This window comes from Oratosquilla oratoria, chromosome 10 (assembly GCF_046742065.1).
Source record: "Oratosquilla oratoria isolate Oo_2021 chromosome 10, ASM4674206v1, whole genome shotgun sequence".
In the NCBI taxonomy this organism is placed as follows: Eukaryota; Metazoa; Arthropoda; class Malacostraca; order Stomatopoda; family Squillidae; genus Oratosquilla; species Oratosquilla oratoria.
The window spans coordinates 64,830,102-64,852,601 of record NC_134786.1 but is presented as its reverse complement, the minus strand read 5'-3'; the positions used below and the strand labels follow the sequence as shown (position 1 = coordinate 64,852,601).

General features: G+C 40.8%; 2 protein-coding genes across 2 annotated transcripts in view; one reads left to right on the top strand and one right to left on the bottom strand.

Annotated features, from left to right (window-relative positions):
* LOC143029285 (uncharacterized) overlaps positions 1-22,500 on the top strand; it is a 262,282-nt gene that overhangs the window by 166,548 nt on the left and 73,234 nt on the right. The gene's annotated exons all lie outside the window — the stretch shown is intronic.
* LOC143029284 (glycine receptor subunit alpha-4-like) overlaps positions 1-22,500 on the bottom strand; it is a 1,034,091-nt gene that overhangs the window by 996,904 nt on the left and 14,687 nt on the right. Inside the window, exon 2 of the mRNA XM_076192019.1 lies at positions 6,486-6,941. The gene's annotated coding sequence lies outside the window, so the exon portion shown is untranslated. The remainder of the gene's footprint in view (positions 1-6,485; positions 6,942-22,500) is intronic.

The following is a 22,500-nucleotide window of genomic DNA, read 5'->3' as shown; positions in this document are numbered from 1 at the left end:
TATCACCACAATCACCACCAACGCCACCACCTCTTCTATCACCACCATAATCAGCATTATAATCTCCACCACCACCATAATCAACACCACAAACATTACCAATATAATCACCATCACTTCCACCATAATCACCACCACCACTACCAACATAATCACCACCATCGCCACCACAACCACCACTTCCATTATAATCACTACCAACAATACCAACATAATCACCAACACCATTACCAAGGTGTGGATCACCACCACTTCCACCATAATCACCACCACCACTTTCGCCATAATCACCACCATCACTACCAAGATAATTGCTACCAATCATCACCACCACTACCAATATCATACCACAATCACTTCCATCATAATCGACACCAACAATACCAACATAATCACCAACACCACTACCAACATAATCACCACCACCAATTCCACCATATGATCCACCACTTCAACCATAATCTCCACCAACACTACCAACATAATCACCACCATCACCACCACTACCAACATCACGCCACACAATTTCTATCATAATTACTACCACTATCAACAATCACCATCATCACCACTACTACCAACATAATCACCACCACTACCAATATTATCACCAACACCACTTCCATCATAACCACCACCACCACCACCATTTCCATCACCACCACCTCCACTTCCATCACAATCCCCACCACCACTTCCACCATAATCACCACCACCATTTCCACTACTACCAACATAACCACCATTTCTAACATAATCACCACTACCAACATAATCACTACCATCACCATTTCCAATACTACCACCATAACCACCACTTCTAACATAATCACTACTACCAACATAATCACTACCACCACCACTGTTGGAAGAAGATATATTACACGTAACAGAACGTCACAACTACACGTCACAGGACGTCACACTACAAGAAGATAGATATCAAGCATACGTCATGTATATTGCAGCAGCCGCACCCTTGACCCTTAGGACACCTGGTGTGATCCCGATACAACCGTTGAGAAGCGTACGTCCACAGAAGGAATTAATTTTATATTTTATTTTTTTCAACATGTACTGTATTATTAAAATATGCCATGTCTTTCTATGTATCATAATTGTAAATATTTTTCATTTCTTACTGAGTATCACTCAACCATGTAAATACCTATTTCTGTCACATTGTAAATATTTCTATATGACAAAAAACTGATGTAGTGGCAACCGTCTCAACCTTCGAGGTCAACTGCCTTGCTTCTTGGCGCAGATCTCCGCTGGCTATGGACAAGATAACTGGCTACGATTTACTAGAGTAAATCCGTAGAACTAACCGGCCTTTACATACTCCGCTACTCACATCGCCTCCAATATTTGCTCCGCTGCTTACATCGCCTCCAACCAAAGTGTGGATCCAACGTTTCCACATTTTCTGGTAATCAGCGGTGGGATACGAACATCGCCACAACCCACACCACTACCAACATCACCACCACCACTACCACCATAAGTACCAACATTTCCATCATTATCACCACCACTATCACCACCAAAATAAACACCACCACTACCAACATAATCACCACCACCACTTTAACCATAATCACCACTATCACCACCACTACTAACATAATCACCACTACTAACATAATTACCACCATCACCACTACCAACATAATTACCACCACCACCACCTTCACTACTAACATAATCACTACCATTACCAACATAATCATCACCATCTCCACCAACATAATCACCACCACCTCCACCAACATAATCACCACCACCTCCACCAACATAATCACCACCACCTCCACCACCACCACCACTTGTGTGACCGCCATCAGCATCAAGAGGGCCAAGCTTTACCGCCGCGTCTCTCACCTCAATGGCACCCTCGCCCCGTTTTCCGTGAAGTTCATTCTCCTTACCTGCCTTTATTTCGGGGAAGCAGTGTGGCCCGGGGAAAACCATTTCTGATGATCTTCATCCAAATGTGTTTCTGATCTGCTCCACATGGGAACCATACCAACAACTCTTTGCTAAAGTAAAAAAAAAAAAAAAAAAAAAAAAAAAAAACTATCTGCCTTATCTTGACACCGTTGTGTTATTATTATCCTCACACTATACACCCTCAACATTCCCTATCTCTTATCCGGTATCTAACTCTTCTCATCACTCCTGTTACGATCTTCTGTCAACTAATGCTCCATTAATTCACGTCCATGAGGCCCACTGCGAGACGACGATCGAATGTCGAGCATGTACATTAAAACACGTACACACCGTTATATATATATATATACAGTGTATATATATACACACACACATATATACATATATTCATACTCGCAAACATATATACACCACGAGCATAGCTCCCCTTCCAGTAAGATACAACTAGGTAATAGGTAAATACATACATTCGTGTTCATTACTTCAAGTTCCTACCCCCTTGGGTTCTTCACCTTCAATTACCTGTTTGTTTTCACTCTTACCTGACCTTCCCATCCCCGCCCCTCTTCTATTTCTTCCTTTCCTTCTGCACTCCTCCTCCCTTCCTTTCCTCCCCCAAGCGCCTTCTACGCATTTCCACCTTTATTCTTTAATTTTATCTTCCCCCATTCTTCCTGGCCTGTACTCTTTCTCTCTCCTCCCCCCCCCCACTACCAGCAACCACCACACAGTAACCCTGCACCCCCCCCTCCCCGTCTCCCTAACCCCCTCCCCTCACTATCTTCCCTGGTACCCGATAGCGACCCCGAAGTTTCCTGTGGGCTTCAAAACCGACCCGGCAGCGGAGGTCAACTCAGGTCAATATTTTGGCCTTTGTGAGAGAAGAGAGCGGGATGTCAGTGGAATAAAGGCGTGAGAGGGAAAAAGTGGAGCGAAAGAAGAAAAGCACACTGGTGGGTTTGAAGTAGCATGAGATGGGGTTACGTGCGTGAGAGGAGCGTGAACGGCTCGTGAGAGAGTGAGAGAGCTTTGAGTACGAGAAGACAAAGAAACTTTGAGAGAAGGTTAGAATAATTAGAGAGGGAAGAGCGTGAGAGAGGGACTATGGGAAAGAGCGAAGGGGATGATAGAGGGAAACAGTGATGGGATGATAACCCACATTTTTAACGATTCCGATACAAGTCCCGATTACTGCTCTAAACTTCCGATTCCGATACGAGTTCCGATACTGGTCTAAACTTCCGATTCCGATGAACGGTTAACAAATGTACTTTGTTTATAAAGTACGTTTTCCAATCCAAATGCAGGGGCTGGAAATAAGCACATGAATCATAAGCATTGCAGGTACCGGAATCGGACGATTATTTATCGGAATCGGAATGTTAGGTCGGCAGGAAGGTTTCAACAAGCGAAGGTGTGAACATGGAAAAGACAAAAGAGGGAGAGAGTAACGAGGGAGAAAACCACCACAAGAAAGATGGGAACCACGAATACAAGACCATCAACGCAAGAGAGGTGAACGTGAATCCGAAAGTAATCGAACGTGCGAAAGGAAAGGGGAAAGTAAATGACGCGCAAATGTGATGTAGAGACATGACCGAAGAACGGAAAGAACGGGAGTTGATGGAAAGAAAACGAGGATGGAATGAGGGTCGAGAGAAAGAGAACGAAAACGGGAGAGAGAGTCTGAGGGGGGGGCGGGGGTGCACAAGAGCAGAAAAGAGGGAAGCGTAACGGACCAAAGACGAAAATAACGAGAAGGAAGAAGGTTAACTGGCCCGAGTTAAGGAGAAGAGAAACGGAAATAGGAGAAAGATTATCTCGCGGGAGTGAAGAGGAGTGTTGGAGTCGGAAGAGGTAAATGGTGTGACAGAAGCGAGGAAAGGACATGACACAAGAAATACATTTATAATTGTGAAGATCCATGTATATAGAACGATTTGCTTAAAAGTGGCAGTTTGCCGACAAGATTGACGAGATAAACACCATATGAGGACGGAGCCTTTATTTGTACGACGTTTCGCTTATTACAGCTTTTTCAAGTACAAGTTGAGATACAAATGTTTGAGATTAAATAAGGGGAAAGGAGGGAACGGGGAGAGAAAAGGGGGGGGAAGGAAGAGGAGGAGGAGGAGGAGGAGGGTGGGGGGGATTGGACACTGGGAAAGGATGAGAATGCTGGCCCAAACGTCCGTAAGAGATAGGGAGGGAAAATGTACGAGAACTGTTGTCTTTGTGTGTATTTAATGTATGTGGATTAGTAATTGTGGGTCTGTATACAGAGTGTACGAGCGTACATGGCATTGTCTGTTGCATCTATCGTCAATGGGCAGTTTGTCTATCTTAGTACGCTTTGTTTCTCATGTCTACGGTGCTTTAAAAGATGGTGTCCAGAACCTTTCAGCTAGCTTAATGGTGACGGCACGCTAGGTTAGCATGCTACTTGCTATTGCTACTTCGTTTGAGTAGAAACGACTTAGGTTACATTATTCTAGACTTGAATAATAACATTTCAACAATGTGTCTAATCTTCGTATTCTAGGTTTAACTTATCTAAGCTTGTCATTCAGCTTTTCACTATATGACGCAAGAGTAATTTGACATTTGGAAATTTGGAGAAAAAAAAAAAAAAATCACCGAAGTCGTTTCTACTCAAACAAAATAGCAAAAACAAGTAGCATGCTAGCTAGAAATGCCTAGTGTGACGCCTCCAGAAGTCCTGTCCCTAAGAAAACCGAGTCTTCTTTCTGTGACCACGAATCAATAACAGTACCCCTTATCCACGCTCCCACTCCAGACAACCTCCCACGGCTCCTAACTTCCCCCCCCCCTCTCTTGGTCCAATTAATCAATCCTTCACAAGTGGACCCCGTCCAGGTCCGGCTAAGCTTTAATAGTAGAGCGAAGGGGGGAAAAAATGTCCCGTCCGCAGATTTTCTCCGACTCACCACCATCTTCTCCCCTCTCTTTTTTTTTATTCTCCACTCTTTTTTTTTCTCTCTCTCTCTTCTCCTGTTACCGTTTCCTGCAATCCTAATCACTCCCTCGTTCTTTCCTATTCTCTCTTTTTTCAGGTCTCATTTCTTTTGTTACTCCCTGAAATTCTAATCACTCCCTCAATAAAAGCCACCCCAATTTTTCGATCGAGACAGAAGTCCCTCCCCTAATCCCCCCCTTTTTTTTTTTTTACTCAGATGGTATTAAATACTTCAGAAATTTCTTGCAGAAAGTCCCCAAGTCGACGAAGAGGGTCTATAATGTCAAGATAAAAATGTGTTCGCCTACATAACCTCATGATGAGACTGCGTAACAAGTACTCTTCCTTAATTAAGGTTAAACCTTTTGCGTACTTCAGGGTGGCTCCAGCTTATTCATCTCCGATTAAATTCAAGTTTTCGAGGAACAAGCCACGCCATTTCTCCTGTAGTGAATTACCTTACAATGATATTGTCTTCTCGAATACACGTTGAGTTGAATTTCTTTTAGTTTCTGGTAAGATCTCCTGACGTAATAGTCTGATGGTCGAATCGACGTCTGGGAGGCGTGTGCGTGCGTGCGTGTGTGTGTGTGTGTGTGTGTGTGTGTGTGTGTGTGTGTGCGTGCGCGCATTTTGTTCAAAAGTGTGCACATGCATGTGTGTTGTATTTTACTGCATTAACTACATTTTAATCCATTGTACTATCATGTACTTCATACATTAAATCTCACAGAAATTCCGTCTATTATAAAAGCAAACCCGTTGATAAAGAGTGCGTTTGTCATCAGACCCATCTTCATCTTCATTTCGCAATCTCCCTTCACCAAAAAGAAGACCATTCTCGGAGTTTTTTTCTTCAAGAGCTGATCACGATTTAAGACACCATCCCAGATGAACTACGACCAAGAAAACCCTTCCTGGCCGGTATGAGATAGAAAATGGACCCCGATGTCCATTTTCCGCAGCTGAAAATGGACCCCCCTATATGAGAAGGATCCTCCACTCAAAACATTTTTCCGTTTATAAACAGATAACACATCAACATTGATTAATAAGTATTGTATATCAAAATACCTAACCTAACGGAAAATGGACCCTGGGTCTAATTTGACGTGGATCCACATTCCATTTTACACCGGTCTTCCATTCACACAATTCTTCCAAATTCCATCACTTACGTTTCTTAATTCAAGGACTGGACGTTTACATACTCTTCCTGTACTCTTTGCGTGGTTACCAGAGATGATATTTTGTTGTTTATTGCTGATGGATAGTGGTAGCGGTGGATTTTATGGTAATTGTGGATCTGTGATGGCTGGCGTGGGATGAAAGCTAAATGATAACAAATCACATTAGCCATATTGTTGTTGTTGATGATGTTGTTATTATTGTTGCTGCTGTTGTCATTGTTATTATTGTCGTTATTGCTGTTATTGTTCAGCTCACCTCCCTAAGGTAAACTAGACCTGGTCCTCCTTTCTTGCACGTAAAATCAGTGGAGAGACTTACAGCTAAATTCACAAAGCAATAATATTCAACAAAACTCTCTTACCTTGTAGAATCGCCGTTCCTTTGTTGGCTGCAGCCTTTTTCCAACGCCTCTAAGGGGACTTACTCCTTTGTCCTTCACGGCTTGAGCTCGTCACAGCTCTTTTTCTTCAACTTTGGTTAGCCTTGACCACGCACAAACACACAAACACACAAACTCACGCTATAACTCCCACTAGCACGAGGTTTATGTACATTTAGACAAGGCGTTAGACACGATCCTCGTCTTTCCTGGCGTCCCTACAGGGCCCTGCGTATCCATTCCCGGCCGAGTTTCTCTTTAGTGATCAAGAGCTTTTCAGTGTCCTTTGTTAGTGGTACTTGAATGACACTTTCTCCCACTTAATCCCTCTTGCTGTTGATCACGTGAACAGAAGAGATGGGACGGATGAACACATGAAAACTGGACAATTCTGGTCACAAAACTCACGATTTCCTGTCGCTCATAAACACCGAAACACTGCGGGGAGTAAGGAAGAAAAATGTTCAAATTAATACGCTATCATTTAATACATATACGAGAATGAGACAAAGATTACCAAACTTTCACCGTTTTCTTTGAGACACGATTCATTGTGAACAAGATGTTATTGATGCTTGTAATAAACATCTTTTGTGTCCGATGCTAACAACTGCCAAAAACTTATTCTTTGCCTTTCCGAACAGCTGACAAATATATATTATATTATATATATATATATATATGTGGAACGTCAACATTATAAACAAAAACCGAAAAAAGGGCTACGACAGAAATATGAAACACAAAAACTGACAACATTTTTCATCTTTCAAAATCATAAATACTGAATTAGATAAACATATACAAACATACATTATATATCTGGTTGAGAATTCAAAGAATCACGATGCACGATATTTTTGCATTTATTTACTATATTCTTATTTTTCCAGATAGAACAAAAACAGATTAAGAGAAAATGTGAGAAATAAGGAGAAGGCTACGAAGGAGAACATTATAAGAGAACTGACGTGAGAAATACATAAAGCTTTGGAATAAAGAAAGACTTGTAACTGTATTACACACAGACTCTATAACCCATGACAGAAGTGCGAGATTGCCCAGAAAGATAGAAGCGCTGGTAAACTGCGGACCATAACAAGAATATAATGACGCAACTCAAGAGCTTCCGAGTCGAAGGTCAGGGCAACTGTTGATGCCAAATGCTCGTTTCTGTAATACAAGTGTGCTTAGCTTTGACCCGGTCCTGGCAGGACTGGTAGTAATGGATTTCAATTGGACAATTTTAGGTTTTGGAAGGAAAATAATCAAACACTGGTTTACCAAAAAGAGTGCCTAACGAATGGAAGAGACTTAATAACTATGTGGTGAGCACTGAAACTATCGTTTGCTTTAAGAGACGATATAACTTAATGGATAGGGATGACAGGAGGTAATGGACATGGAACTCCCTACTGTAGGCCTTATGATCTCTTGCAGTCTCTTCCATTCTTATGTTCTTTCTATCTGAGCTACGTTCACTTGCGAACTCGCAGTGATTGTCTCAGACTCACAATGTGTGGATGATTAAGACCAACAAGGAGTGTGGGATGAGCAGTGACAGAGTGACCTACAGTGTCAATGGCTCGAGATGACGACCTAAATGTATGGAGGAGGGGGAGGAGGAGGAGGAAGATGGAGAAGGGAGGGGAGGGGGAGGAGGAGGGAGATGGAGGAGAGGGAAGGAGGAGGAGGGAGGAGAAGAAGGGTGAGGAGGAGGGAGAACGTGGAGAAGAAAGAGGAGGAGAAGGAGACGGGGGAGGGAAGAGGAGGAGAAGGAGGAGACAGGGGAGGGAAGAGGAGAATGGAGAAGGAATAAGGGGAGAAGGAGTAGGGGAAGGACGAGGGAGAAGAAAGGCGAAGAGGATGCAGAAGGAGAGGGAAGAGGACGAGGAGAAGGATGAGAAGGAAGATGACGAGGAGGGGAGGAGGAGGGGAGGAGGAAGGGAGGAAGATGAGAGGAGGAGGAGGGGAGGAAGAGGAGGAGGGGAGGAAGAGGAGGGGAGGAAGAGGAGGAGAGGAAGAAGAGGTGAGGAGGAAGAGGAGGTGAGGAGGGGAGGAGGTGAGGAGGGGAGGGGGAGAGGAGAGGAGGAGGGGAGTAGGAGAGGAGAGGAGGGGAGGAGGAGGAAAGGAAAAAGAGGAGGGGAGGAAGAGGAGGGGAGGAGGGGAGGAGGAGGAGGTCTCTAGGACCAAGACAAGCAAGTACTGATCGTCGTTTCTTCCGAAATTTGAAATCAAGGACGAGCAACCGACTCTGAGTTTCATTTTTTCTTTCCAGAAAGTCTCAAGGAGTTTCTTGTCACCATTGTACTTCTACGAGATTCTTCTAAAACGCTAAAAAAGAAATAAAAATAAAAATAAAAAGATGATTAAATAAGTAAATCCATAGATAAATATGATGAATAAATAAAAACTCATGAGCTAATGATTAAAAATCACAAGATGCAAACTAGGATTTTTTTTTTTTTTTTTCTTACAACTGTAACCCCTACTCAGGCTTTTAGCTCAATATATTCTCAAAGCAGACAAAACAGAAGCGCCATTATGGAAAATATACAAACATAAATCTAAACATACACAGCTCCTTTGAGTCTTAACGCTCTGTTAACATTTGTACTTCCACATTTTCCTTGTACTCAGCGCACGAGGCACTTCTGTAATCTAATAGGACTTTTTTTTTTTTTTTTTTTTTTTTTTGTAATGCAAGGGCCATGCATGCATGATGGTTCTAAGACGATGGCAGCCGTGAGGTCCTCATCAAAATCACATCAGACCATCCGGAGCAAGGCATGTCATCACTACCCCCCCCCCACAAAAAAAAAAAAAAAAGGCGCCTTCAGCCAACGCCAAAAAGAAATTGACCTGAAGATATTTCGAAATTAGCGGACTGCATGATGTTCACGTTAGTAGAAAACTCATCAAGTTCGTTTTAGCACAAAGTACATTAGGAAAAAATATCGTTTATTAGGAATGGAGACTTGTACAGTTCTTCAGCATCAGTGACCTATTCACAGTAATATAATGTTATTGATATTAAATACAGGAAAAGTAAGAAAAACAAAGTAGAGTAGAATAACAAGCTTGTGGATACGAAACACGACGGTAAGGGGGAAATGACAAGTTGTAAGAGGAGTGATATGGAAGGAGATGAGATATGTAAAATGAGAATGATCTAGTCAGATCGGAAGAGAGAAGAGACAGCAAGAAAGGACTGATAGGGAGGGTGGTTGATAACAAGGAAGTAAGGAGGAAGGGAGAGGAGGGAGGAAGAGGAGTGAAGGAGAATAGGGAGGGAGAGGAGGGAGGGAAAGGAGTGAGGGAGAGAAGAGAGGGAGAGAAGGGAGGGAGAGGAGGAAGGGAGAAAGGGAGGGAGAGGAGAAGGGAAAAATGGTGGGAGAGGAGGGAGGGAGAGAACGGAAGAAAAGGAAGAAGAGAGAGGAAGGACGGAGAGGAGGGAGAAAATGGAGGGAGATGAGGGAGGGAAAGAAAGGAGGAAGAGGAGAGTAGTGAGGGAAAGGAGTGAGGGAGAGGAGTGAGGGAGAGGAGTGAGGGAGAGGAGTGAGGGAAAGGAGTGAGGGAGAGGAGTGAGGGAAAGGAGTGAGGGAGAGTGAGGGAGATGGGGGAGAGGAGTGAGGGAGATGGGGGAGAGGAGTGAGGGAGATGGGGAGAGGAGTGAGGGAGAGGAGGGAGTGGAATGAGGGAGAGGAAGGAGAGGAGTGCGGGAGAGAGAGAGGATTGAGGAAGAAGAGAGAGTTGAGTGAGGGAGAAGAGGGAGAGGAACAAGGGACAGAAAGTGAGAGGGAAATAAGGATGAAAAGAAAAGAGTGACGGAGAGGAGTGAGGGAAAGGAGAGAGGGAAAGAGGTAGGGAGAGAGTGAGGGATTGAGGAAAGGGGGGAGGGGAGGGGAGATGAGTGGAGGGAAGTGAAGGGGAAGGGAGAGGAGGACAGTGGAGGGTAAGAAGAAGGGAGGAGAATTTTAGAGGAAGGATGCTGAGAGACAGGAGTGGTAGTGATGGAGGAAGATTGGGGAAGAGACGTAAGTCGAAGACAGCCTAAGAAGAAAGATCAGGTCACGAATGGAAGAAGAAATACTGATAAAGAAGGAAGGGGTCAAGAGAGGAGAAGAAGAGGAAAAAAAAAGAAGAGGACAAAGAGGTAAAAGAAGAAAAAAGAAGAAGAGAGAGAAGTACACGAGGCAAAAATAGAAGAGGGAGAAAATGGAAAAAAAAGAAGAAGAAGAAGAAGAAATAGAGAAAGATGAAGAAGAGGAAGAAGAGGAAGAAAAGGACGAAGAAGATGAAGAGGACAAAGGGGAAAAACAAAAACAAAAAGAAGAAGAGAGAGAAGTAGATGAGGGAAAAATAGAAGAGGAACATGAAAAAGAAGAGGAGGAAGAAGAAGGAAAAGTAGAAGAGGAAGAAGAAGAAGAAGCAACAGCAGCAGAGGAAGATGAAGAAGATGAAGAGAGAAAGGGGGAAATGGAAGACAAAAAAGTATCTGAAAATGAAACAGGGACTGGTCTCTTTGGTACGAAAGGCAAAGTTACAACAAAAACAAGAGAAACGTGAATCACGTTAAGGGAAGACTTGGAGAGATTGAAAAGAAAAAACCAAAAGCGATGAGTATAGGGGGGAGAGTCAAAATCAAATAAGAAATAAAGAAGAGAGACATGCAAATAAAAAAATCAGAGAGAGAGAGAGAGAGAGAGAGAGAGAGAGAGAGAGAGAGAGCGGGAGAGAGAGAGAGAGAGAGAGAGAGAGAGAGAGAGAGAGAGAGAGAGAGAGAGCGGGAGAGAGAGAGAGAGAGAGAGAGAGAGAGAGAGAGAGAGAGAGAGAGAGAGAGAGAGAGAGAGAGAGAGAGAGGATAGAAGAAATATAATGAAAAAAATATATATACGAGAGGGAACAGCTGAATAAGAGTAATGGGGAAAGGAAGAAGATAAAGAGAACATGGAGTGGACAAAAATAGAGAGCAGAATGAAAACGAGGGGAGCGACGGGGATAAAGAATAAGGACAAAAGAGAAAAGAGCCGTAGTGTAGGGCAAACAGGAGGAAAAGAGAAATTTGGCAACAAAAAGAGAGAAAATGTTCAAAAGCGGAGATGGGGTTGGGGAGAAAGGAGTTAGAATTGGTGCACGTCAAAAAAAAAAAAAAAAAAAGAGCGAGAGAGAGAAAAACGGCACAAAAAAGAGAAACTGATACAAAACTGAGATGCAGGGTTGGAGAGAAAGGAGAGAAACTAGCAAGACTGAGAGAACAAGAATCGAGGGTACTGAAAGCGGGAGAGACAGGGGAGTGAATACACGAGAAAACAATGTGGAGAATTAAGACTAGCGTGGATTTTTTTTTTCTTGTCGAGTGAGTGAGAAGTAGAAGGGTTACAACGGAGATCAAAGACTAACAAGATGTACAAACTAGTTCAGAAAAAAAAACGGGGCAAAACAGAGAACGACAACTAGAAAGATTTAAAAACATGTACAAACTAAATTGAAATAAAGTAAATATACGAAAAAACACACAAGTGAAAATAGGAAGACAATTAAATTAGGTAAAAAAAAGGGTTGATGAATGTATGAAATGTGTCCAGAGAGAGAGAGAGAGAGAGAGAGAGAGAGAGAGAGAGAGAGAGGCAGAGGAAGAGAGAAAGAGAGAAGAAGAGAGAACGAAAGGAAGAAAGGAAGCGAGAGGAAGAGGAGGAGGGAGATAGAGGAAGAGGAAGAGAGGAATAGAGACAGATAGAATAGAGGAGAGGAAGAGAGGAAGAGAGAGAGCGACCAATATCAAACGAACGCTACTCGCAGTTGTCGTGTCCTTCTTTCTGACTGACGGAATCTGTCTTTATATGTTAGATAAGTCTAAGAACCTAATAAAATTCTGAAACTAATATCTATCAACTAAATACTTAAACGGTACTCTTTTTCAAGATTAGATCTAAACACTGAATCTACTCCCTTTTGTCAATGAAACTAAGCTCTCTAGTTTCAAAAAATCGTTACATAAAATTGCTTTGGAAAGCTGGAGTACAATCACATCAAGCTTGTTAAGTACATGACTGTTCGTACGATTCTCACCAGACGAGGTTATATGGTGAACGTTCCACAGTTCGAGTGGAAAAAAGGGTGGGGGTGGAGGTGTGAGAGGTGCATACGACGCGGTGGTAACACATCACCTGGACGTGCTGCAGGCACCTGGATACTGCGATATCCTCCAGACACGTAAGTTGTGTCGAAATAATGCATCAGGCAGTGCAGTTGCCCGGGAACAATAGTTCTTAGGAACGCCATCCCATCCGAAACTGTCACGTGGTAGAAAAAAAGCCAAGGCATCCAGCATCGAACAAAATAGTCTAATTCCAGTATCTGTCTTGTACAACGTCACCAGGCCCAAATCCTGGATCTCCCTCCAGGTACTCTGTGTTAAATGGAAGAAACAACCGTGACACTGACATCGCTCATGCAATTGTTGCCTCAAATTTCACCAAGTGGAAAACCCGTGGCCCCACAGTTGCCGGCCACGCTCCTCAGACCATCACATAGATCTCTCCGAGTTTTGGGCCTATTTCTATATCCCAGGGTTTCAGGAAAGGGAAAATAGCCGCTATTACCATCAATTATTGTAAGATAGCATGTATTTAGAACAGTCGACAGGTCACGGGCAAATGTTACGATCCGCCCAAAGTTTTTCAAAATAGGAAATTCAGTTTTTGTGTCTTACAGTTTTCTTTATTCAAGAAAATTAACCAGGTGTAAGGTAGATACTACATAGGAAAACATATCATGTACTAAAAAAAAAAAAAAAAAAAATTATATATATATATATATATACATATTGACGTTGTGAGAAGTGTAGTGTGGGTAAAAAATTTTGCTCGTGATTGTACACCTTGGGTCCGGCCTAGAGATCGAATGACAGCCCCTCAAGGTTGCACATCCAGGTGGAAGCGTTGTGATGAAATTAAGACGAGCTAGGACCACCACAAGCAGATAACCATGGTTAGTTCTATTAAATATGTATACTACTAATTTTTTTTTTTTTACGCAAGCATGATTTTATAACAATTCTCTGCTAAGTTAAAAATGTCTTTACTTCCTCCAGTGATTTTATTCTAATACCAGACGATTTAATTCAGTTTTGGTCACCTCAAAGTTCAAAAAGGGTAGAAAAAACATACCAAGAAAATAATATTCCATCACTGCTTTGTACACTTTGTTGTAGGTAACGTCAGAATATTTCATTCAGTTTCTAGCTAAACCTCTGGATGATAAAGTATCAAATTCTCAAAGATTCTTCATAACTGCAAAAACTGGCTTCCTCTTTTTATTCTGGCTAATGTCGTCAAGCTATTTCATTTAGATTCTAGATGTACCCGACCCTTTAGGTAACGTTTGGGTGTAAGAAAGGAAAAGAAAACTTCACAATCAGTAACTCAAACTCGGGATATTTGTTACAATCTGCAACCGCGAACTTTACTCCCCCGTCAAATGTTGATTTACAAGTGTGTGGATGACAGCTATAAACCAACTTAAGTTCCCTTAAATCTACAGAAACTGTGGAATCATTCCTGTGCAAACAAGACAAGTGGTAGCTTTCTCTTACATCCCACATTTGGAACAAAAACTCACACACTTGTCGACCTCCATGTCAACACGTCGTTAAACCCAAACAACTGTCTTAAACCCCGTTAAGGAAATGAACTCAGTTACCGTATGCTCACACGGTAATTCCTTTCGTACCTGATGTCCTTTTTTTCGTTCTGTTTCGATCGCAGCCAGACTATTCCATTCAGACCAGTGGATCTTTCACGATGGCCACCATATATATGACACCATTCCTTTCGTCCTTTCTTTATGCAGCCACTGAATTCCATCCATCTCTAAGACAACCCTTGGATGGCTAAAAGGTTATGAAAGATTCTTTCACATTGCCAAAGACCGACGCGAATGTCGAAGAGCCAGAGTCCAAACGGTGGTATTCTTGAAAAAATCCCTTCCAAAGATTCATACAAGATTTATATAAGGAAAAATATATCTTTTAAGAATACCACCGTAAGATTCTTACGGTGATGTTAAAAAAAATCTTTCCCTTCCAAGGATCTATATAAGATTTATATAGGGAAAGATTCATATAAAGAAATAATTTTTTTAAGAATACCACCGAAAGATCGACGATATGACGTCATTCACACAATTCTCTTTAGACCAACGAAGTCCATCTGAGGAGTCATCTTTAGACTCAAAATAATCTCATTCAATGAAGACCATCTTATATCCTGAGCCGATTTCTCAATTAAATCAGAGTTTTTGTCGATTCACGGACCAAAATACTCTAAATACTACAGTGAACACCCGCAAATGGAGCGCTGTCATCTTGAACTGCCAATTACACATTGACACTTTCTTATCCATCCTTAGTGCTAGCAGCTTCAGACATCTTTAATATGGATGGGTAATGTCCTGTACGTAGCCTTTGTTCATGAAATTTACACAAAGTGCACTGTATATATTTTGTTCTTATACAATGACACGTGTTCGTCTATATACGGGTATGCAAAGATACGCTTACGCATATATTTGTGTATGTTTGAGTGTGTGTGTGTGTACATGTGTGTGTACATGTGTATGTTTGTGCATGCACGTGTGTACATGTGTATGTTTGTGCATGCACGTGTGTACATGTGCATGTGTGCGTGTGTGTGTATGTGTGCATGTGTGCGTGTGTATGTGCGTGTGTCTGTGTGTGTCTTTAGTTCGCTTGTGTATGTACATACGAGTCATTTTGCTTAGCGCTTGGCTCTACTCCTGCATCCCCCGTGACGTCATAACCGTCACCCAAGAACAATACCTATCCGTCAGACACCAAAAGGTCGTATTCTTTTTCCAAAGAACGATATTCAGTTTGTTTCAGAAACTGACACATCATTTTCCATCGTCATATCGAACAACAGACTCAATTCTTCACAATATGTTTCCCCTCTTAAGAAAATTTGTGGTGTAACGATATGTCACCAGCTACTAGACCTATACTGCAATATAGCGATAAACATCTCTGTAACATTTATATTTTTCATTTCATTTAAGAACCTAGATGCTTGCTGGCCAAGCAGGTTAGAGCGTCACTAATTGTGGCGGAGGTCGAGGTGACGGCAGCTCGAACCTCGCCGCCAGCGAGTTGGACCAATGGCATGGTTTATTAAATCCCAAGCTACAAAGTCCTCTGTGTGGGGCATCGTCCTAGACTCCTGATAGTGGGATTACACGACGTTAAACAGAATCACCATCATGATTTAAAAACTTTTATAGTCAAAATCATGATTATTACGAAGGGGAGGAACTTGGTAATTTGGCGGGAGTTCTTCCCTAATTGTACTCCCTTATGCTCCGAAACGTAGCTACACATAATCATTTAACATTAACAACAAGTGTTTAACATTACCCATTAATCTGATCATTTTTATGACAGTCGCATGCAGGATTCGAACCCACTGCTTTCGGCCACCCGTAAGATTGCCTTCACAGAGCCTTTACCAAGTCTCTGGTCGAGTGGTTAAAGGCTGTGAAAGAAATCTTACGGTGACCGAAAGCAGTGGGTTCGAATCCTGCATGCGGCAGCTATAAAAATGATCATATTAATGTCGTTGTCACTAGCGAATTTCCCCCATCATTCCCATTGACATCAACATCGTTAAGAGCCGCATCCGCAGTAAAAGAACTTAGATTTAATCCATTTAAGAGTTGAAGTTCATTCAACTACATTTGTTGTGTCAATATGCAGAGGAGAGATCAATCATTGCACAAACAGCAATCAGTCGAAGACTGGGTGGATTTCAATCATATATCTATCAGCCCTTTCAGCTCTGTGGTTCATTTCATCCAGTTGAAGGGATTGGGGGGGAGGGGAGTCAACTCGGATGAGAGGATGGGTAATGGAGGGATGAGGGGGTTGGAGTCTTCGTGGGAAGTGAGAAACCCCAGGCAGGGAAAACTCTTGACAATTGCGGTGAGCAGCTTTTTTTTTTCCTATGTTTGGTCGCCTCCCCACCTGGCGAAGGCCATCAGTAACCTATACGACATCGCCCGGAGCTGGTCCAGGGAATAGAACTCAAGACCATCTGTTCATGTGTCGAATTAAATCACTTGGAAGTCCTGAGGACAGAGACCCAAAGAACGTGTTTGCTTTTAACTATCTAAAAAGTCTAAGTAGACACACTGAACGAGTTAGTTAAGCCTAAGAAGTCCCCGAAGCAGAAATGGGTTAAAACGGATAACCAAACTAGACAAAGTTGAACCAGGCAAAGACGACGAAAGAGGCTGTATCAAAGTACCGCATTGGCATTCAACAAAGAAAGAGAAAACAGAAAATGTCAGCGTCATCGAAACAGGAGCTAGGGGAGAGGCCGCTATTAGTGCTGAAAGAACACCACATAAACGAAGCTTAGTAATCAGATGCTTCAATTTTTCAAACGACGCGACGCCACGTTGAACTGGCAATCAGTAGCGCGATTTGATGGTCTGGAAACTCTCTGATAGGCAATCAAAGGCGAGGTTCCAGCGATGGAGTGATAACCGGTAGGCAATCAACATCAGAACTCTACAAAAGAAAAAGAAAAGAAGCAGAAAAAAAAATCACACAAAAGACGCATTTTACATAAAGTAACCATTAGAAAAAAGACACGTTTTACATAACCTAACCATTAAAAAAATAAAGTCACATAAAAGACCAGTTGACATAAAGTAGCTGTAAACACACACACGCACACACACACGTACACACACATACATACACAGGCACAGTCTCATATACCTCTGCTCACAGGTAGCTCTACTTGTGGTCTAATATTTCGCCTGTGCCCCTTTAACGTGGCAGCTTGTCCACATCGCCAACCGATGCCATATCGTCAGCAAGCAGCGGCCGGACTTATACATTAAGATCCCCCCGAGGGACTCACCCGAAGACTCAACTGACTACTCACGAACTCTCTTTCTATCTTTCTCTTTCCATAGGTCATGACCCTTGCACACCGCCTTGTATCCACATTTCATGTCATGGTATTTTCTCTTCAATCCTTTCCTCCTTCTCTAGAATCTTCATACTCTTCCTCTCCTCAATCCCCCTTTCTTCCTTCCTTTAGTCTTTCTTATGGAAGTCTCTCATATTCAACTCAATAGCAGCAAATGTCAGCTCGATGAATAAAGTCTACGGTAACACAATGCCTGACTTTATAATATAGGTGTCCTACAAGTCACTCAGGGGTCGCAGTTTGTGACGATTTCGTCATTAACTGACCTTAGTCCCAATAGGTGGATACAGCAGGAAGGGCAACTGTTTATTAAGGCAAGGCAAACAGTACAGTTCATGAGGCATTCTTTTATATTTTACTGAACTTTCATAAATGTATTTGTAACAATAAGGCAGTTCTTAAGAGTTGAAACCCCTCAATGACTTTCGGGACAACCTACAAAAGTTACTGTGATTAAAACTCTACGGTTATTTTAGCCGCGTTTTTCTAACAGCTGTGGCCACTTCACCTGGTGGGTCTGAGGACAACTGGACGCAGCCCAACTGACCGCAACCCAACTGGCCGCGGGAAACAAAACCTAACCTAACCTTTATACAGTTGCATTTTGTTTTCTAATCAATAAAAATACCTAAATAATTTTTTACCAATAATAATTTTACTAGCAACATAACTGTCCATAGATTTTTGCATATATTCTATAACTTAACTCCAATGAAAGTACTTCATAAAGAAATTCTAATAATTTTGATCAATTTTATCGATTAGAAAAAAATCCATGTTGTGGCCAGTAGCCACGGCCAGTTGAGCTGTGGCCAGTTTCCCGCAGCCAGCTGTCTCATTCCCTCACCTGATGCCTGAGGTCCCTGAAGATTCCAAGAATCAGTTAATTCTATCACAGGTTAACATTGGGATTAGGTTAACTCCAAACCCACTAAATAAAATTTCATCTGGTTGGGTTCACTCAGGAGAGACGACGACCACCACACAAAGGGAAAAGTATCAAAGAGAGAATTTTTAATTAATTCAAAAAATTTCTCCAATCATATAAAGCGGAAGGGAGCCTTATGAAAATGTCGATGGTCTGTAGTATCGTATTATTTTTTTTTTTCACGCATTAGCAATTTTATAGCCTCGTTTTCCTTGTATATCTATTATTGTTACTATTCTATAATATACATAATTTTTCGACCTTGATTACCTTTTCCTTTGTTCATTTACCTTTTCATTTTCCTTCGTCCCAATTCCCTTGCACTGGAAGCTCTTCCCCATTTTTCAAAACCCTGTTCTTTAGTTCTGCTATTTGCTATTCAATTTTTGATATGTTTCATAGCATTCAATTTGCTTTCAAAAAGACTTTCTCTCGCTTTTCTTTGATTCTTCTTTCACAACTTTTCACTGCCATTTTCCATTTTGTATTTTTATTACGCTTTTCTAAACTGTACTCCACCAATTTCTAGATTTCTCCAACTTTATTTCCACTTTCTCTATTGAATAATAGAATATTTTTGCCCACAACCCCCCTCGTTCTGTATTTCCTTCTAAAAGCCTGCCGTCAAATTTATATTCGTATATACGCGTATAACCCATTTTTTAAAGCATTTTTCCGTTCCTAGTTGTCTCCACACACATTTCGAGCATTCACCGTCCTCTTTTACTTATTCAGTTTCTACATAGATTTTGTCTATCCCTCCTTTTAGCAAGTCATTTATTCTTATTTCCAGTAAACAACTACCATTTAGTCCTCTCATTCACCTTTTCTATTTGAATAGTTACGGACACACACACACATTATATATATATATATATATATATATATATATATATATATATATATATATATATATACCTTATTAAAAGTGATGGGTAGTTGTACATTTGTTATTTTCTTAAAGAGTGTTTTCTATTTGTCTTCCTATGGACTTATTCTCCCTTGAAAGGAAGTTTATGGCTTCATCGTAGGTAGTCATTATTGCTAGATCATGATTTCGGGTACAAGACCCTTCTTCAGTAGCTTTCTCTATGGTTAGGGTACACGTTTCGACGAAAAATATGATGATATCATTTTATATGTTTATGTTCATACCTGCTCTTCATTGGGGAAGGTTACCAGAAAACGGGGAGAGATTATTGGTTAAAAGGGAGAGGTTCCCGGGTACTGCCGGGCTGTCGTATGCTTGGGAGAGTAACCTGCTTCGGGTTGTGATGATATGTCACATGCTTCGTTTTGTGGCTTTTTGTCCAATACTGATGTTTGGCGTTTTGTCCCATACTTGTGTTTGTGGCGGTTTGTCGCGTGCTTGGGAGGGCCTTCAGGTTCTCTGCTTGCATGTTTATGTTTGGGCTCATCTCTTTGATATATACAACAATTCGCCACAAAACCAAGCAAGCGACATTTCGTCACAACCCGAAGCGGAAGGCTCTTTCAAGCATACGACAACCCATTACTCGGCAACTCCCCCAGTTTACCCGGTAACCTCTCCCAGTTATCCTTGTAACCTCCCCCAGTGATGAAGAGGTATGAACACAAACATAAAAAATGAAATATCATCACATTCATCGGAACATGTACCTTAACCATAAAGAATATCCCAAACTACTTAAGAGATGTCTTGCGCCCGAAATCGCGATCTAGCAACAACTACCTACGGTTAAATCATGAACCTTCCGGAGGAGAACAAGTCCATATTAAGGTATATGGAAAATAATCTTAAGAAAATAACAAATGCACAACTAGCCATCACTTTCAATGAGGTATACATAAGAGAAAATCTGTCCATACATACTATTAATATATATATATATATTATATATATATATGTATATATATATATATATATTATATATAAATTATATATATATATATATATATTATATATATATATATGTACATATATATATATATATACACACACACACACCAAAAAAGTTTCTTTTCCTTGTAAGCTAGCCAACCCAAGGTATGACAAGAATAAAACTATTGACATAGCCCTAAACATCTTGCCTAGAAAATGCAATCGTAGTTTCGAGCCCACACAAGAAATCTATGTAACCAAACTAGTGTGCATTATCAAATGAACCCAAAATATCAGAAATAATATGCGAAAATTTTAAATGATAAAGATAAAAAATCAAGATAGCAAGTGGGTTTATTTCGAGTAGAAACATTCCAAAATAAGTCAATACAGTGTAGTTTATTCAAAATTTTCGAAGAATGAATGAGAATATAAAAGAAAATAATAATAATAATAATAGTAATATTAATAATAATAATAATGTAATATTAATAATAATAAAACAAAATACGAATAAAATTAAAACAGAAAACCAGGGCAAACGTACATTCTTCTATTAATATCCATATACAAATGTATACATGCATATCCGTGAAGATATCTATAGACGTGTATCCCTATGCATGTACACGTGTACATAAACTTACACACCCATACGCACACATACATACATACTGCACATACATATATATACATACATGCATATACGTGAAGATATCTATAGACGTGTATCCCTATGCATGTACACGTATACATAAACTTACCATACCCACACATACATACATACATACATATTACGATGACACAGATTTTATTATCTTTCACAATAGAAGACAGACCGCATTTTGAGCACTGATCCAAGTTGTTAAGCCAAGAACTAGCCCTAGACGGTTCTGCGGTCAGTGCTGTGACGGAAGTGGTCCCAAGGTCCGACATCATGGTGAGAGTGTTACGTGAGAACGTCACGTCAGCATGACGTCAGCCTCAGCAATGCTGTCCTCACCAGGATCCCTAACGAGCGCGTCAGCGTAGAATTCCCACGATCCGAAAGGCAAAGATTCGATGTTAGAAATAATCATTTTCGACATTTGCATTCATTTTTCCTCTTTCTTTTTATTTTACATTTTTTGTTATTTTTCTCCTTTTATCTTCCCCCTTCCCTTTGAAGCGCTTATTATTTTCTATCGCACCTCCTTTCGTCTCCCCCACTCCTCTTGTGATTTTCAAAAGCAGCTCTTGTTAGGAAAAAACAAGAAGACGAAGTAATGCACGCTTGATCGCATTTCAGCCAATTGTAAGACCACAAAAATACGATACCCTTTCAAAAAGAAGACACACAAGATATATAAACACACACGTCGACGCATATGCTCACATAGATACACATGTACACACAAACTTTAACACATTCATAAATATAAATACATACACGTATATACTTACATACGCGTACATGCACACGTTTCTATACACGTACATACACATATAAACATGTATACGAATACATGTATAATATACATTATATGCATATACATACAAATGTACAAATATACACACACATATATATATATATATATATATATATATATAATATAAATGACCTTATAAGCATAAATGAACGTTAAGTACACACATATATAAATACACACAATTATATATATATATATATATATATGTATATATATATATTATCTCCCTGCATGACGCAATCGGTTAAGTTATTAAAACTTGTCAGGTGCTAGCACAGGTTCGAGTCCTTCGCTGTACCACGTTTCAATTTCTGCATGTAGGCCTCCACGAGTCTCTCGATGCTAATGGCCTACAATTAGAGTGTAGAGTGGTCCATAAAAATATATCTGTTCAGTGGGACCCATTCAGTGCTGTACACACACACACACACACACACACATATATATATATATATATATATATATATATGTATGTGTGTGTGTGTGTTGTGCATGTGTGCGTTGTGTGTGTGTGTGTGTGTGTGTGTGTGTATGTGTGTCTGCGTGTGTATGTAGACATCTTATTCGTTTTATCTTCATATTTTAGCGGCAATTGTAAGTAAAGATGAAATGCCAAAATAATGTCCAAATAATTCAGAGTTAGAACAATGTGATGTGGAAACCAAACAATAGTGAAAAATGTATACGTTATAAATTATGTACACTTGCTATCATTTAT